Source organism: Euprymna scolopes, chromosome 46 (assembly GCF_053919585.1).
Source record: "Euprymna scolopes isolate OS-2025 chromosome 46, ASM5391958v1, whole genome shotgun sequence".
Classification (NCBI taxonomy): domain Eukaryota; kingdom Metazoa; phylum Mollusca; class Cephalopoda; order Sepiida; family Sepiolidae; genus Euprymna; species Euprymna scolopes.
Window position 1 is genome coordinate 209,743,892 of NC_136527.1, and position 16,242 is coordinate 209,760,133.

The window sequence follows — 16,242 nt, forward strand, 5'->3', positions numbered from 1 at the left end:
ACATTGACAAATGTAATCTAAACCCGATAGGAAAAAAGCAAGATTGGAGATTAGGTGGCAAAATACTCTTTATTTCTATATCACATAAAAGGAACGAAACTCTGTTATCACCGTTATGTTACTTTGCCAAGAATATATAAATAATGACATCGGTATTTCGGAAGTTTACAATTTTAAATAAGCAGAACTTTTTTTCAAAATTAGGCATGAAAACAAATTTTATTTAAAAAAAAAAAAGAATAAATACTTTATTAATTTTAAACAATATATACAGAATTATTTTTTAATTTTAAAAGGAAAAAATGTTTTAGGCATACTATATGTGCAGAGTCTTACATAATTTCTATGGCCAATTTACTCTACAACCATTACATGTGGCGGTTAAATAATTGTATTTGGATGGAGTACTCACTTCAGGTGTATGTGTATTTTGATGTGTGTAAGTAGGGGGAATTTGTGGCTTGTGTATTTTTGTATCAGAAAACATGCTATGTGATATACAAATATCAGTACGTGATGTTGCCAAGCTAATCAAAAGCCTTGATTCCAGTAAAGCAACCGGCCTTGACGGTATTCTAATTATAGTATTCAAAATACTTCAATCAGAACTTGCGCCCATACTTACAAAACTGTTTAAACGTTGTCTTAAGGAGAATTGCCTCCCGTCACCCTGTAAAATCTCATCAGTATGCCCCCTATTTAAGAATCCAGGTGATCGCTCGTCTCCCTCAGAGTACAGTCCAATAAGTCTCCTGTGCGTCATGAGTAAGTTACTGGAATCTGTGTTAAATAGAGAAGTAATCAACTATCTCAAGCAAAAATAACCTTCTTAGTGACACACAATATGATCTCCGTTCTGCTAGATCTACAGACGATGTGCTTATAGTAATTAGCGAATCTCTCGACGGAGGCAACTTTTCTAGGGCAACTGCTGTTAACGTATCAAAGGCCTTTGATAGAGTATGGCATAAAGGTTTACTTCACAAGATCTCCTGCTACGGTATAGCTGGAACTTTCTTCTCAATTATTTAATCGTTTCTCTCTGATAGGTTCATAAGAGTAGTGGTTGATGGGCAGAAATCAGAAGCTCTCAGTATTATGCTGAAGTCTCTCAGGGGTCCATCCTGGGCCCAGCTCTTTTCCTGATCTGCATTAGTGATTTTCCAAATCGTATCCTTACATCATTCGTAGATATTTATGCTGATGAAACTACTATCTATGGTAGCACATCTAAGACAGTAAACGACCAAGTTCTCTGATTCTCTCTCCTCTGATCTTGAGCAAGTGGTACAATGGGGAAAAAGGTGGCTGGTTACTTTTAATGCATCTAAAACAAAGCCTTTGTCTTTACATCATCAATGTTCTGATCCCCATCTGGCATCAATTGAAATGAATGGCTCTCGTCTTGGGGAGGCCTCATGTTTTGACAAGCTTCTGGGTTTGACCTTTACTCCTAATCTTAAATGGAACGCATACATTAAATCCGTTGCCAAGGCAACTTGAAAAATGGTCGGATCCTTCTATCGATCCAGTAGATATCTCACTGCTGATGCAATTCTCTATCTATATAAAAGCCAGATACGTCTAAGGTGGAGTACTGTTGCCACATCTGGGCAGGAACTGTTAGAAAGGACTTATCTTGCCTTGATAGACTTCAAAATAGACTTCGTAGCCTTGTGGGGGATGTTCATTTCTCTTCTCTGCACCCTCTTTCTCATAGAAGAGATGTTGCGAGTTTGGCTCTGCTTTAACGTCATTTTCATGGCAAGTGCTCGGCTGAGCTCCAATCTATGGTCCCCCTTGCCAGACCTTTACAAGAAACACCCGTCTAGCAGAAAACACTATAACTAATTTCCCTCATTCTTTATCTGTGCATAAACCTAAACGTAGATTCCATGAACAAAGCTTCTTTCTTAGAACTGCGCGCCTGTAAAATTGTCTTCCGTTTTCCTGTTTTCCATCTGTCTATAATATGGTTGTCTTCAAGTCTAACGTAAACAAGTCTTTGATGAACTGTTCCATATGTTAACAAATTTACCGAATTTCAATTATTAACGATTATTACTATATTGTCCAATTTCTACTGTACACTCTTTAACCCCCCTATCATCGAGTGGCCTCATGGCCTTGATAAGTGCTGATGCCTATGCAAATAAAAAGAGAAATTTAATAAAGAAATCACAACAAACATGAAGTATTGACAAGTTTTAATCAAAACTTGCTAGTAAAACTTTTTATAGCAAAACATTTCGAACATTTAACTAATTAACAGACATTTTTACACGAGGAACGAAATAATGATGACACCGGATTATTACGATGACCTTAAGTTCTTTTTTCTTTAGCGGTTGATTTGTTTCTTTAAATAATTTCACGTTTAAATCGTGTTTTTAATATTTTAATTTTGATTTTTTTATATTTTCATATATTTTATTTCTTAATGAATTGGACAAACAAAACAAAAATTGTATCAATTTACTAAAGAAATCTTAACAAACAAAACAGATTTTCTGTTTTGAACACAAAAGGAAAAAAAAAAAAAAACGAATTCACCTCACTATTGAACTTAAATTCCTGGAATGTAAGGTAAGTTATTTTTCTTTTTTTCCTCTTTTTTTTTGCTTACAATTTCAAAACATGAATTTAATAACTTTTAAAATAATCTTAAACATTAAAATAAGTTTTTTTTTATTGCAATCCAATAAAACTATGGATTCTGCTTTTAACAAACGTGAATTAAAAACCTGCGAAGAATCTGACATTAAGATTTTTTTTAAATCAGAATTTTTGTTTATTTTTAGTAAAACTTATGTGATTTCTTAGAAAATAATAATGTTTATCATAAACACAATAACTTAATTTTCAAATATGGTTGAATTGTTAGACATAAAATAACGTTATTATTTCAGCGCGGATCACTCTCTGCATGAGTATCGAATTTTTAAAATATAATCATTATTTAAGATTTTATAGTAAGGTACCACTTTGCTATATAAATTTATCGTAAAATGAGCACCCATTTTATGGCCAGTAAACGGTGAACAAGACATGTAATTGTTCGAAGATTCACATTTTTGTGGCAGAGGAGAATTGACTTTTTCTTGTAAATGCTAGAGAGGAATTTATCACCAATCCTTGATTTATTTATGTAAAATAGAGAAAAACTTAAAGTAAGATACTCAACATATTCACCGATGTAGGGGTGCAGAAATACCGAGCGTAGAAACCAAGTGCATAGTTACCCCTCTCAGTGTGATGGACCCATAGATCTTTTCAGATCATCCATCTTAGAGAAGAACGACTCTAAAAAAAAAAAAAAACTGGGTGAGGGAGGCCTCCTCAGTCATGGACGACAACCTTCCTAAAGAGTGTAACTCAAACAAATTCTCAGTTTGCCAACCTAACTTGCTTTAGCAGTATATAGACTCTGAGCCACCCTGTGCTTGGTTTTGTTTCCTGACTAGGCCATTGAACACCATTCCCCTATTCCCTAGAAACTGAGCAAATTAGGTTTACTTGCATGCCACTTTGCTCACTCGACTTGTTTGGGCCAGTTTTGTTTGAGAGGTTGGGAGTATTTGATTGACAGCTTGTCTGGCTGCTGTTTCCAACTGACAGTACAGTAGCCCTAACTCTTTGGTAGCGCTTAGAGTGGCTGCTCTATCATCAGTTGTATAATCTCAGCATAGTTGTAGTGCCATGTCACGCATGAAAAGGGATCCTGCTGGTATCTTTGGTGGGCTTTCACAAGGCCACAACTTTCTAGACAGGACTCGGCTAATGGACGACTGTGTGTATACTTGGCATAAAAACTGGTCCACTTTGCACAACACTCTTCCCCCAATCTGACATTAAACAAAAACATAATGAAATGGTAACCCAGAGAAATATCTCAATAAAACCAGACAAACAAAACCAATTCGCCTTGAGACTCGCTTTCAGAAATATCCATGGGCTTAGAGGTAATCTAGATGATGTAGAGTCTTACCTAAACCCCCTGAATATCTTAGCATTAAGTGAAACAAACTTACACTCTTCAATCCAATCTAATTACTTTAACATGACAGGATAGATATATGCACAGATAGATATATGCACAGGATAGATATATGCACGGATAGATATATGCACGGATAGATATATGCACAGACTTTGAGTCTATATCCATAGCACCCTTCCTTTAAATAGCATATGGCAGTCTCTATAGCCGGGGGGTCTCTGTACTAGTGAGTCGCACTCTGTCTGCGACGGTTACACTTGTCCACGCGGACGCTCATGGGAGGTTGGTCGTGGTCGATGTTGCCGTTAAAAGCGGCGCGTTTCGGATCGTGGCAGTTTATGCGCCTAACATCCCCAGCGAGAGGGTTTCCTTTTTTCGGCGGGTGGAGGTGTTTCTCTCTTCGGGTCCGGAGCGGGTAGTTTTAATGGGGGACTGGAATGCCATCCTGGACCCCAGCATAGATAAGGTCGGGGGGGTTAGAGGGTCGGGAGGGTGTGAAAGCAGCCTGTCTGACCTGATGGCCTCGTGCGATCTGGTCGATAGGTTCCGTCTGGATCACCCCGGGAGGGAGATGTGGACGTGGCAATCTAGCTCGGCCGCCTTTACAAGTTCATACTTGGACAGGATGTTAATTAGAAGGGGCGACACAGATTTCCTATCTTGTCCCACGTTCCACTGGTTAGGTCATTCGGACCACAAACTTGTTTTGGCCCGTTTGAAATTAGGTAATAGGCCTAGGTTGGCTGGCTACTGGAAGATGAACGCCTCCTTATTGGAGTCTGTCGACTTCCGGGAGCAGCTGACATTACTAATTCAGAGGGAGTTAGTGGGGGCGGTTACCGGGAGTAGATGGTGGGTTAACCTTAAGGCTACCATTAGGCGCTTTTGTGTCCAATACAGCCAACGCCTCGCGTTAACTAGGGCTCGGACCAAAAGGCACTTAGAGGATAGATTGACCCGGGCGGTGGCAGGGGGGGATTCCCTAGAACTAGCTCTAGTTAAGGGGGACCTCAATCGCTTGGCTAGCGAGCGATATGAAGGTCAGTTAATTAGGGCTAGGTTAGAAAGAGTTTCCAACGAAGCCGTGAACGTTGACGCTGTTGAGCGTAAGGCTGCCCTAAGACGTGGCTCGGACGGGTACATTCGGGAGGTGAATAACCTGGGAGGGCGTCCTCTCGTGTCGACACGGGAGATCTGCAATGGGTTTCGGCAACATTTGGAGGAGCGCTTCACCAAACTACCCAGACTCCGCGGCCAGGAGTTTGGCAGCTATTTAGCTGGCTCGCCCCGCCTTACTGCGGCCCGAGCGGCTAGCTGCGAGGGGATGGTTACGGAGCGTGAGGTCATTACTGCGTTGAAGCAGGTTGGCCGCAACAAATCTCCGGGGCTCGATGGTTTACCTTACGAACTGTTCTTGAGGCTGTCGCCCATGTTTGTGCCCCTTCTGACGGGCGTGTTTAACCACTGGTTTGCCCAGGACTCGATCCCGAGGCAGGTAACCAAAGGAGTGGTCACGCTTCTGAAGAAGGGGAACCAACATGGAGGGGGGAATCTAGATGACTATAGGCCCATCACTCTGCTTAACGCAGATTTCAAGATTTTGTCCCGCGTTCTTGCGAATCGACTGCAGGCTGTTATCGGCGACTTGGTCGAACCGGATCAGAACTACGCTGTGAAGGATCGATCGATTCAGAACAATCTGCACTTGATTCGCACGATCTTAGAGGGGGTAGAAGACGACACAGAAGCCGCGCTGATCAATTTAGATCAGTCCAAGGCGTTCGACAGGGTGGACCATGGGTTCCTGAGGGCTGTTGTGGAAACCGCCGGCTTTGGTCCGGACTTCCGCAAGTGGATCTCCGCCCTGTATCGTGATCCCGCGGTAGTGGTGCAAGTTAATGGTAGGTTGTCGGAGTCCTTTGGGGTCTCCCGGTCGGTGCGGCAGGGTTGTCCGCTGTCGCCTCTGCTTTATGTCCTGGCGTTGGAGCCCTTCCTTCGCAAATTAAGGGACGAGGCGGCGAGACCAGTCCTACGCGGCATAGCTCTGCCTGGCGGCAAAGTTGCCAGGGTGACCGCGTACGCCGATGACGTCACCGTGTTCGTCGCACGACGAACCGACATTGAAGCGGTGGTAGAGGCGATCGCTGAGTATGAAGTTGTCACAGGGGCCGTGATCAATCGCAGCAAGTCCGTTGGCCTGCGGTTGGGCGCCTGGACCGGGGTAAACTCGCTTCCAGGTGCGTTCGGCTGGACAGATGGCCCAGTAAAGATCCTCGGTGTGTGGTTCGGGCCGGACCTCCAGCTGGACAAGAATTGGTCGGAAGTACAGACTAAGGTCGAGTCGTCAGTAGGGACTTGGATTCGGAGGAAATTGTCCTTGAAGGGTCGCGCGGAGGCATGTGCTACATACGTGTTTCCGCTGATCCTTTACCGTTTATCTGTTCTTCCCCTGCCTGCGGACCGCTGTAAGGCTTTAGAGCAACTCCTATTAAAACTTCTTTGGGTAGGAGGAAAGCCGTATGTCCGTAGACAGGTCTGTACACAGAAGCTTAGCGAGGGAGGCTTGGGGATGCCTGATCTGCTAAGTCACAAGCACGCAGAAAGATTGGCATTCCTGAGTCGGACACTGATGGAGGAAACGCCCTGGGTACCAGTCGTGGAGCAAGCTTTCCCACGGCTCATATCCAACCCTGCCGCTGAAGGTCGCAGAAGACCGGCGGGGGAAAGGTGTTTCCTGACCGAATGCCGAGCCGCCCTTAGGGCATTGCCGGGGTCCAGTGACCTTGCACGGCCTAGGTGGTTGCTATATAGGGATGTAGTGGAGGGGACTGCAAAAGACCCGCTGGTGGAGCGGCTACATCTGTCGAGGGGGGAAGTTCTCTCGCTGTGGAGTTGGGCGCCTGCCAGTAGCTACATCAACAACGCTGAATTTTCTATTACGTGGAGGCTAGTCCGAGACGCGCTGCCACTCTTTGGCAAACTAGCCAGGGACGATCATGATAGGGATTATTACTATCCCCCGTGCCCACGCTGCAATGATGAAGATGAGGAGGAGACGAGAGAACACGCGTTCTTTCTTTGCAGCGGGGTGCGGAGTCTCTGGGAGTATGTCGAAGGGGTAACGGCTCGCATCGACCCCGAGCGGTCGGTGCCACTTGATTTAGCGTACGTAGTCGATAATGTGGATCCGCCGTTTGACAGGGAGAAACGGTTGGGGTTTCTAGCAATCCTAGCGGTGGCTAGGTTAGTGACGTGGGTTTCACGTCTGGACATTGTCTATAGGGGGCAGTCCGTTTCCGATCATGATCTGGTTGTTCGCTTTAAGCATCAACTTAAAACGAAAATCAGATGTGATTGGAAAAGATTGCCCCACATCGACTTTGATAGAAGATGGGTGCACAACACTAGTTTGTGCATCCGACGAGGCGCTAGATTTAAGTTCGTGTTTCCACCCTAGTGGTATTGGTCCTAGGGTGCTGAGGTTTCTTTTTTCTCGGAACCCAGCCCAATCAAGACAAGTAATATAAGGTTTACCTTATAATATTGGGTAGTTTTAAGGCTAGATAGGCAGTAACCACCAAGAGTGGATAGCTTGTGTTTTTTATAGGGCCTAGATTAGGGTAGTATGCGTGTGGATCCTGTTCCCATAGCTTTTTATTTTTTGATAGATTGGCACTAGGACAGCTTCCAAAGATGCCCAAAAGTCCACTTGTTTTATTTTGTCCCAGGCCTATTTTGCCCATTACGTACATTATCTTGGAAGACGCCATCCATCCCTATTATCCCCGACCCTAATTTATTTTCCATACATGTCCCTAGTTCCTCCACTCCCCTTTAGGGAACGACCTGCTTGCTTTCACCCTTTCCCCCCGGGGGAAGAGGACCGGAAGACAGTGGGCGTTTCATATGACAGACCAGCCGTTAGGTAGGGAGGGTCCCCTTACTAACCCGCCCCCATAGGCATTTTGTTAATTTGTTTTCTTTTTCTTTCTTTTTGGGTGTATTCTAGTTTGCCCCCCTCCCCATGTAATATTTAAAAAAAAAAAAAAAAAAAAAAAAAAAACCTCTTTAGTTTGTACATATTTTTTCCCTTTTTAGTTTTTGTATATAACGTTATATGTTTTTCTTCTTTTTTATCACAGCATGAATGTCGCCTGCCATCCCGTAAGCTGGGGAGCTGTTATTTTAAGTAGGTCCGGGTAAGAATGTTAGGCGAAACAGTGCGTGATAGAAACTCTAGTATAGGTTTTATAATAAAGTACTTGCTATCTTACGCAAGTCTAGCTAAGGACTAGAAAAGACCCCTTTTTCCCCCACTCCCCCTTACTGGCCTTTGTGCCTAAGCTTCTTCGTACCCCAAATGAGGCCTTGGCAGTAGATAATGCCAAGGCCGGGGACGAAGGGCTAAATATAATACTTCCCTGCCCCCGGGCAACGTAGTCATGATCAAAGTGTAGTATCTGTTCCAAGACACGCACTAGACCAGACAAAGTTCTCGAAAGCAGGTGCCCACTTGGTCAGCCTTTTGACCACTTAAGGGTTTTCTTTGTCCAGCCTAAAAGGACCGACCCCTTCTTTGGGAGTGTGGTCGTTTCGGCTCACTAACTGTTTGCTTTTCTTTCTTTTTTGCAGGTCCGTCCAGTGTCTGGATCCGACTTAAGCAGCCGGCAGGACTAGAGGTAACCGACGTGCCATTAGGCGAAGGCCCTCTAGCTCCGAATCGGCGGGTCGGTGAAGGGCACTGGGCCAACAAAAAAAGAGGCAGGCCTCTGCCTCTAACACCATGGGGGACGCCCCTGGTGTTGTGACGAGGAGGGGGAGTGCCACATCCGGTGGCACTCCAGTGCCGAGAAGGGGGGGTGTCACATCCGGTGACACCCCAGTGCCGAGAAGGGGGGGTGTCACATCCGGTGACACCCCAGTGCCGAGAAGGGGGGGTGTCACACCCGGTGACACCCCAGTGCCGAGAAGGGGGGGTGTCACACCCGGTGACACCCCTGTGCCGAGAAGGGGGGGTGATATCCCTGTGCCGATGACAGGGGGCACCACACCCGGTGGTGCTCCAGTGCAGTGGGCTGTCCCGGGGGTCGCCACCCCCAGTTCGAGAGCGGTACCAGGGGTCGTTAGGTCGAAAGCTAGTTCGGGGGCTGCTGCCTGGGTGGACCTCGACAGGCCAGAAACATCATCCCCACCATTAGTCGACACCACGAGGGAGGACGAGCTGGCTGCGTGGAGGAAACTCGTCCAGGGCACACCTGGTGGAGAAGGCGCACCCGGCAAGAAGAGGAGACCAGTAAAGAAATGGTGGGCCCTGGACGACCAAGCAGCCATTAGGCCATCTCAGTCGGAAGCCAGCAGCCCCCAGAAAGTCGAAACCGACCTCAGGAAGACCAGGTCACTGGATGTTATTGTGGTTGATGGGTGCTCCCCGGGGGGGTGGAAAGCCAAAAGCGTCGAGCCGGCAGGAAAGGAGGAGTGGCCAGTCCTCGCAGGCACAGATTCGCCTCCAATACCACAGGAACAAAGGACACCACCGGCAACCCCTGCGGCGCCAGGGTGGACAACACAACAACAACAACAAGAACAGCGGAGCTGGGGTCCCCAACCAAAGGAAACAAGATCCCCCCAGTATTACAAGCAGCTCTTCGATGAGAAATACAAGAACTACGTCGAGGGCAACAACATCTCAGTCGTCCCGGAAGCCCTCGACAAGATCCGGGAAAGGTCCGTATCCCTGTTGACCTTAGACGCCAAGGGCAAGGGGTTAAAAGGAGTGCCCAAGGATAGGATGATGGTGCTACTGGGCGAACTAAACATCAACGCCCAATATGCAGTAAGGCGTTTCAATGCAATGTGGGAGGTACTCTTGCCGACAAAAGAAGATGCCGAGAAATTGGCCAGAGGAGACGTCGTCTGGCAAGACATTAAGATTCGCCCAGAGTACCTCTCCAAGAGGAGAACGACCATAACGGTAACAGGGGTACCGTGCTTCCTCATCGAGGAGCAGCTGGGGGCCATCTTATCCCAATATGGGGACGTGGAAGACATTCAACCCATAAAAGGACCCAGAAACATCCACACCGGGGACTACCGGCTCCAGATGCGGTTGACCCGCAAAGAATTCTTTGCAATCCCAGCACAATTTACCTGCGAGGGCTGGTCGATGGTCGTCATTGTAGAGGGCAGAAGGCCACAATGCTGGCCATGCCAGAAAACGGGCCACGTTGCCAGATTCTGCCCTCTAAAGAAGACAACGGCCGAGACGACCAAAAAGACAGAAGAAGCTGATGGAAAAGAAGAAACACTAAAAGAGGCCGAAGCTAGCACCAGCAAATGGAGTACGGTCGCAGCAAAAAAATCGAAGAAGGCCGAGCCGGCTCCACAATCACCACCACGACCGACGGCAACCACGACAAAAAGAAAACAAAGGGGCAGCTCCTCCGGCTCCGAGAGTGAAGAAGACCAGCACCAGGAGAAAAGAGAGAGAAAGGAGGAGCAAAAAGACCAGCGCCCTGAGCTTCCTGATAAAACCACCCCCCAGAAAGAAGTTCAGCCCACCCCTCCCCTGTTCACCACCCAGGATTCAGAGATGGAGCAATCGGGAGCTCCTGAAAATCCGAAACCCACCATAGAAGCACCGAAAGAAAAAGAACTGACAAAGCCGGCGGCCCCGAGGGAGGAAAGGACCAGGAAACTCCCTTTCTGGCCCGGGGAAAAAATCTGCTCCGCCGACTTAAGCCACACGGTCAGTGACCTCAACGGCCGTCAGAAAATTTTTTTAAAAGAACTGGAAGCTCTAAAGATCGTTGATGGGAAGGAGGTCACTGACCCAAAGAATTTCAGTGAGGCTCCATCTCTTATAACCTTCGTCCGTGTGAACAGGGGAGGCAGAGCAAAAGCTCTTTGGAAAATGATAGAAGAAGGCAAAAAGGCCTTCAAAGAATGTAAAATTGTCGACGGGGAGCACCCATCACTAGGCAAGATAGCCAAACAGTGTGAAGGGAGGGTCCCACTTTATGTTCACCCTTCCTTTTATAGGGCACTAAAGATGACGTTCCCCCTGGACGTGGGAGGCCTGGCTCGAGACGGACGGCTTACGTCCGACCTGATCACGGGCAGTCTCGGTCAGGCCTTCGACGTCCTGACCCCCGAGGACTTTAGACCCCTAGTAGAGGAATACTACTAGGTAGTGGAAACATGGAAACGAGCTTAAATTTAGCTAGTTTAAATGCGAGGGGCATGAGATCCCGAAGCAAGGCTGTTCGCGTGCTGAGGGATCTCGTGGCCCTTGAGGTAGATATAGCCACCTTGCAAGAGACCCACTTTGTTGGGGCCGGGGACTGCGATGTGCTGGTGAACGATTTTGATGTTTACTCAGCATATGGCAGTCTCTATAGCCGGGGGGTTTCTGTACTAGTGAGTCGCACTCTGTCTGCGACGGTTACACTTGTCCACGCGGACGCTCATGGGAGGTTGGTCGTGGTCGATGTTGCCGTTAAAAGCGGCGCGTTTCGGATCGTGGCAGTTTATGCGCCTAACATCCCCAGCGAGAGGGTTTCCTTTTTTCGGCGGGTGGAGGTGTTTCTCTCTTCGGGTCCGGAGCAGGTAGTTTTAATGGGGGACTGGAATGCCATCCTGGACCCCAGCATAGATAAGGTCGGGGGGTTAGAGGGTCGGGAGGGTGTGAAAGCAGCCTGTCTGACCTGATGGCCTCGTGCGATCTGGTCGATAGGTTCCGTCTGGATCACCCCGGGAGGGAGATGTGGACGTGGCAATCTAGCTCGGCCGCCTTTAAAGTTCATACTTGGACATGATGTTAATTAGAAGGGGCGACACAGATTTCCTATCTTGCCCCACGTTCCACTGGTTAGGTCATTCGGACCACAAACTTGTTTTGGCCCGTTTGAAATTAGGTAATAGGCCTAGGTTGGCAGGCTACTGGAAGATGAACGCCTCCTTATTGGAGTCTGTCGACTTCCGGGAGCAGCTGACATTACTAATTCAGAGGGAGTTAGTGGGGGCGGTTACCGGGAGTAGATGGTGGGTTAACCTTAAGGCTACCATTAGGCGCTTTTGTGTCCAATACAGCCAACGCCTCGCGTTAACTAGGGCTCGGACCAAAAGGCACTTAGAGGATAGATTGACCCGGGCGGTGGCAGGGGGGGATTCCCTAGAACTAGCTCTAGTTAAGGGGGACCTCAATCGCTTGGCTAGCGAGCGATATGAAGGTCAGTTAATTAGGGCTAGGTTAGAAAGAGTTTCCAACGAAGCCGTGAACGTTGACGCTGTTGAGCGTAAGGCTGCCCTAAGACGTGGCTCGGACGGGTACATTCGGGAGGTGAATAACCTGGGAGGGCGTCCTCTCGTGTCGACACGGGAGATCTGCAATGGGTTTCGGCAACATTTGGAGGAGCGCTTCACCAAACTACCCAGACTCCGCGGCCAGGAGTTTGGCAGCTATTTAGCTGGCTCGCCCAGCCTTACTGCGACCCGAGCGGCTAGCTGCGAGGGGATGGTTACGGAGCGTGAGGTCATTACTGCGTTGAAGCAGGTTGGCCGCAACAAATCTCCGGGGCTCGATGGTTTACCTTACGAACTGTTCTTGAGGCTGTCGCCCATGTTTGTGCCCCTTCTGACGGGCGTGTTTAACCACTGGTTTGCCCAGGACTCGATCCCGAGGCAGGTAACCAAAGGAGTGGTCACGCTTCTGAAGAAGGGGAACCAACATGGAAGGGGGAATCTAGATGACTATAGGCCATTCACTCTGCTTAACGCAGACTTCAAGATTTTGTCCCGCGTTTTGCGAATCGACTGCAGGCTGTTATCGGCGACTTGGTCGAACCGGATCAGAACTACGCTGTGAAGGATCGATCGATTCAAAACAATCTGCACTTGATTCGCACGATCTTAGAGGGGGTAGAAGACGACACAGAAGCCGCGCTGATCAATTTAGATCAGTCCAAGGCGTTCGACAGGGTGGACCATGGGTTCCTGAGGGCTGTTGTGGAAACCGCCGGCTTTGGTCCGGACTTCCGCAAGTGGATCTCCGCCCTGTATCGTGATCCCGTGGTGGTGGTGCAAGTTAATGGTAGGTTGTCGGAGTCCTTTGGGGTCTCCCGGTCGATGCGGCAGGGTTGTCCGCTGTCGCCTCTGCTTTATGTCCTGGCGTTGGAGCCCTTCCTTCGCAAATTAAGGGACGAGGCGGCGAGACCAGTCCTACGCGGCATAGCTCTGCCTGGCGGCAAAGTTGCCAGGGTGTCCGCGTACGCCGATGACGTCACCGTGTTCGTCGCACGACGAACCGACATTGAAGCGGTGGTAGAGGCGATCGCTGAGTATGAAGTTGTCACAGGGGCCGTGATCAATCGCAGCAAGTCCGTTGGCCTGCGGTTGGGCGCCTGGACCGGGGTAAACTCGCTTCCAGGTGCGTTCGGCTGGACAGATGGCCCAGTAAAGATCCTCGGTGTGTGGTTCGGGCCGGACCTCCAGCTGGACAAGAATTGGTCGGAAGTACAGACTAAGGTCGAGTCGTCAGTAGGGACTTGGATTCGGAGGAAATTGTCCTTGAAGGGTCGTGCGGAGGCATGTGCTACATACGTGTTTCCGCTGATCCTTTACCGTTTATCTGTTCTTCCCCTGCCTGCGGACCGCTGTAAGGCTTTAGAGCAACTCCTATTCAAACTTCTTTGGGTAGGAGGAAAGCCGTATGTCCGTAGACAGGTCTGTACACAGAAGCTTAGCGAGGGAGGCTTGGGGATGCCTGATCTGCTAAGTCACAAGCACGCAGAAAGATTGGCATTCCTGAGTCGGACACTGATGGAGGAAACGCCCTGGGTACCAGTCGTGGAGCAAGCTTTCCCATGGCTCATATCCAACCCTGCCGCTGAAGGTCGCAGAAGACCGGCGGGGGAAAGGTGTTTCCTGACCGAATGCCGAGCCACCCTTAGGGCATTGCCGGGGTCCAGTGACCTTGCACGGCCTAGGTGGTTGCTATATAGGGATGTAGTGGAGGGGACTGCAAAAGACCCGCTGGTGGAGCGGCTACATCTGTCGAGGGGGGAAGTTCTCTCGCTGTGGAGTTGGGCGCCTGCCAGTAGCTACATCAACAACGCTGAATTTTCTCTTACATGGAGGCTAGTCCGAGACGCGCTGCCACTCTTCGGCAAACTAGCCAGGGACGATCATGATAGGGATTATTACTATCCCCCGTGCCCACGCTGCAATGATGAAGAAGAGGAGGAGACAAGAGAACACGCGTTCTTTCTTTGCAGCGGGGTGCGGAGTCTCTGGGAGTATGTCGAGGGGGTAACGGCTCGCATCGACCCCGAGCGGTCGGTGCCACTTGATTTAGCGTACGTAGTCGATAATGTGGATCCGCCGTTTGACAGGGAGAAACGGTTGGGGTTTCTAGCGATCCTAGCGGTGGCTAGGTTAGTGACGTGGGTTTCACGTCTGGACATTGTCTATAGGGGGCAGTCTGTTTCGGATCACGATCTGGTTGTTCGTTTTAAGCATCAACTTAAAACGAAAATCAGATGTGATTGGAAAAGATTGCCCCACATCGACTTTGATAGAAGATGGGTGCACAACACTAGTTTGTGCATCCGACGAGGCGCTAGATTTAAGTTCGTGTTTCCACCCTAGTGGTATTGGTCCTAGAGTGCTGAGGTTTCTTTTTTTCTCGGAACCCAGCCCAATCAAGACAAGTAATATAAGGTTTACCTTATAATATTGGGTAGTTTTAAGGCTAGATAGGCAGTAACCACCAAGAGTGGATAGCTTGTGCTTTTTATAGGGCCTAGATTAGGGTAGTATGCGTGTGGATCCTGTTCCCATAGCTTTTTATTTTTTGATAGATTGGCACTAGGAGAGCTTCCAAAGATGCCCAAAAGTCCACTTGTTTTATTTTGTCCCAGGCCTATTTTGCCCATTACGTACATTATCTTGGAAGACGCCATCCATCCCTATTATCCCCGACCCTAATTTATTTTCCATACATGTCCCTAGTTCCTCCACTCCCCTTTAGGGAACGACCTGCTTGCTTTCACCCTTTCCCCCCGGGGGAAGAGGACCGGAAGACAGTGGGCGTTTCATATGACAGACCAGCCGTTAGGTAGGGAGGGTCCCCTTACTAACCCGCCCCCATAGGCATTTTGTTAATTTGTTTTCTTTTTCTTTCTTTTTGGGTGTATTCTAGTTTGCCCCCCTCCCCATGTAATATTTAAAAAAAAAAAAAAAAAAAAAAAAAAACCTCTTTAGTTTGTACATATTTTTTCCCTTTTTAGTTTTTGTATATAACGTTATATGTTTTTCTTCTTTTTTATCACAGCATGAATGTCGCCTGCCATCCCGTAAGCTGGGGAGCTGTTATTTTAAGTAGGTCCGGGTAAGAATGTTAGGCGAAACAGTGCGTGATAGAAACTCTAGTATAGGTTTTATAATAAAGTACTTGCTATCTTACGCAAGTCTAGCTAAGGACTAGAAAAGACCCCTTTTTCCCCCACTCCCCCTTACTGGCCTTTGTGCCTAAGCTTCTTCGTACCCCAAATGAGGCCTTGGCAGTAGATAATGCCAAGGCCGGGGACGAAGGGCTAAATATAATACTTCCCTGCCCCCGGGCAACGTAGTCATGATCAAAGTGTAGTATCTGTTCCAAGACACGCACTAGACCAGACAAAGTTCTCGAAAGCAGGTGCCCACTTGGTCAGCCTTTTGACCACTTAAGGGTTTTCTTTGTCCAGCCTAAAAGGACCGACCCCTTCTTTGGGAGTGTGGTCCTTTCGGCTCACTAACTGTTTGCTTTTCTTTCTTTTTTGCAGGTCCGTCCAGTGTCTGGATCCGACTTAAGCAGCCGGCAGGACTAGAGGTAACCGACGTGCCATTAGGCGAAGGCCCTCTAGCTCCGAATCGGCGGGTCGGTGAAGGGCACTGGGCCAACAAAAAAAGAGGCAGGCCTCTGCCTCTAACACCATGGGGGACGCCCCTGGTGTTGTGACGAGGAGGGGGAGTGCAACATCCGGTGGCACTCCAGTGACGAGAGGGGGGGTGTCACATCCGGTGACACCCCAGTGCCGAGAAGGGGGGGTGTCACATCCGGTGACACCCCAGTGCCGAGAAAGGGGGGTGTCACATCCGGTGACACCCCAGTGCCGAGAAAGGGGGGTGTCACATCCGGTGACACCCCAGTGCCGAGAAGGGGGGGTGTCACACCCGGTGACACCCCAGTGCCGATACCTGGGGAT

General features: G+C 48.5%; 1 long non-coding RNA gene across 1 annotated transcript in view; it reads left to right on the forward strand.

Annotated features, from left to right (window-relative positions):
• The first annotated feature begins 2,203 nt into the window (after window positions 1-2,203).
• LOC145271001 (uncharacterized) overlaps window positions 2,204-16,242 on the forward strand; it is a 52,060-nt gene continuing 38,021 nt past the window's right edge. The window contains exon 1 of the long non-coding RNA XR_013865647.1: window positions 2,204-2,586. This is a non-coding gene — a long non-coding RNA (uncharacterized LOC145271001). The remainder of the gene's footprint in view (window positions 2,587-16,242) is intronic.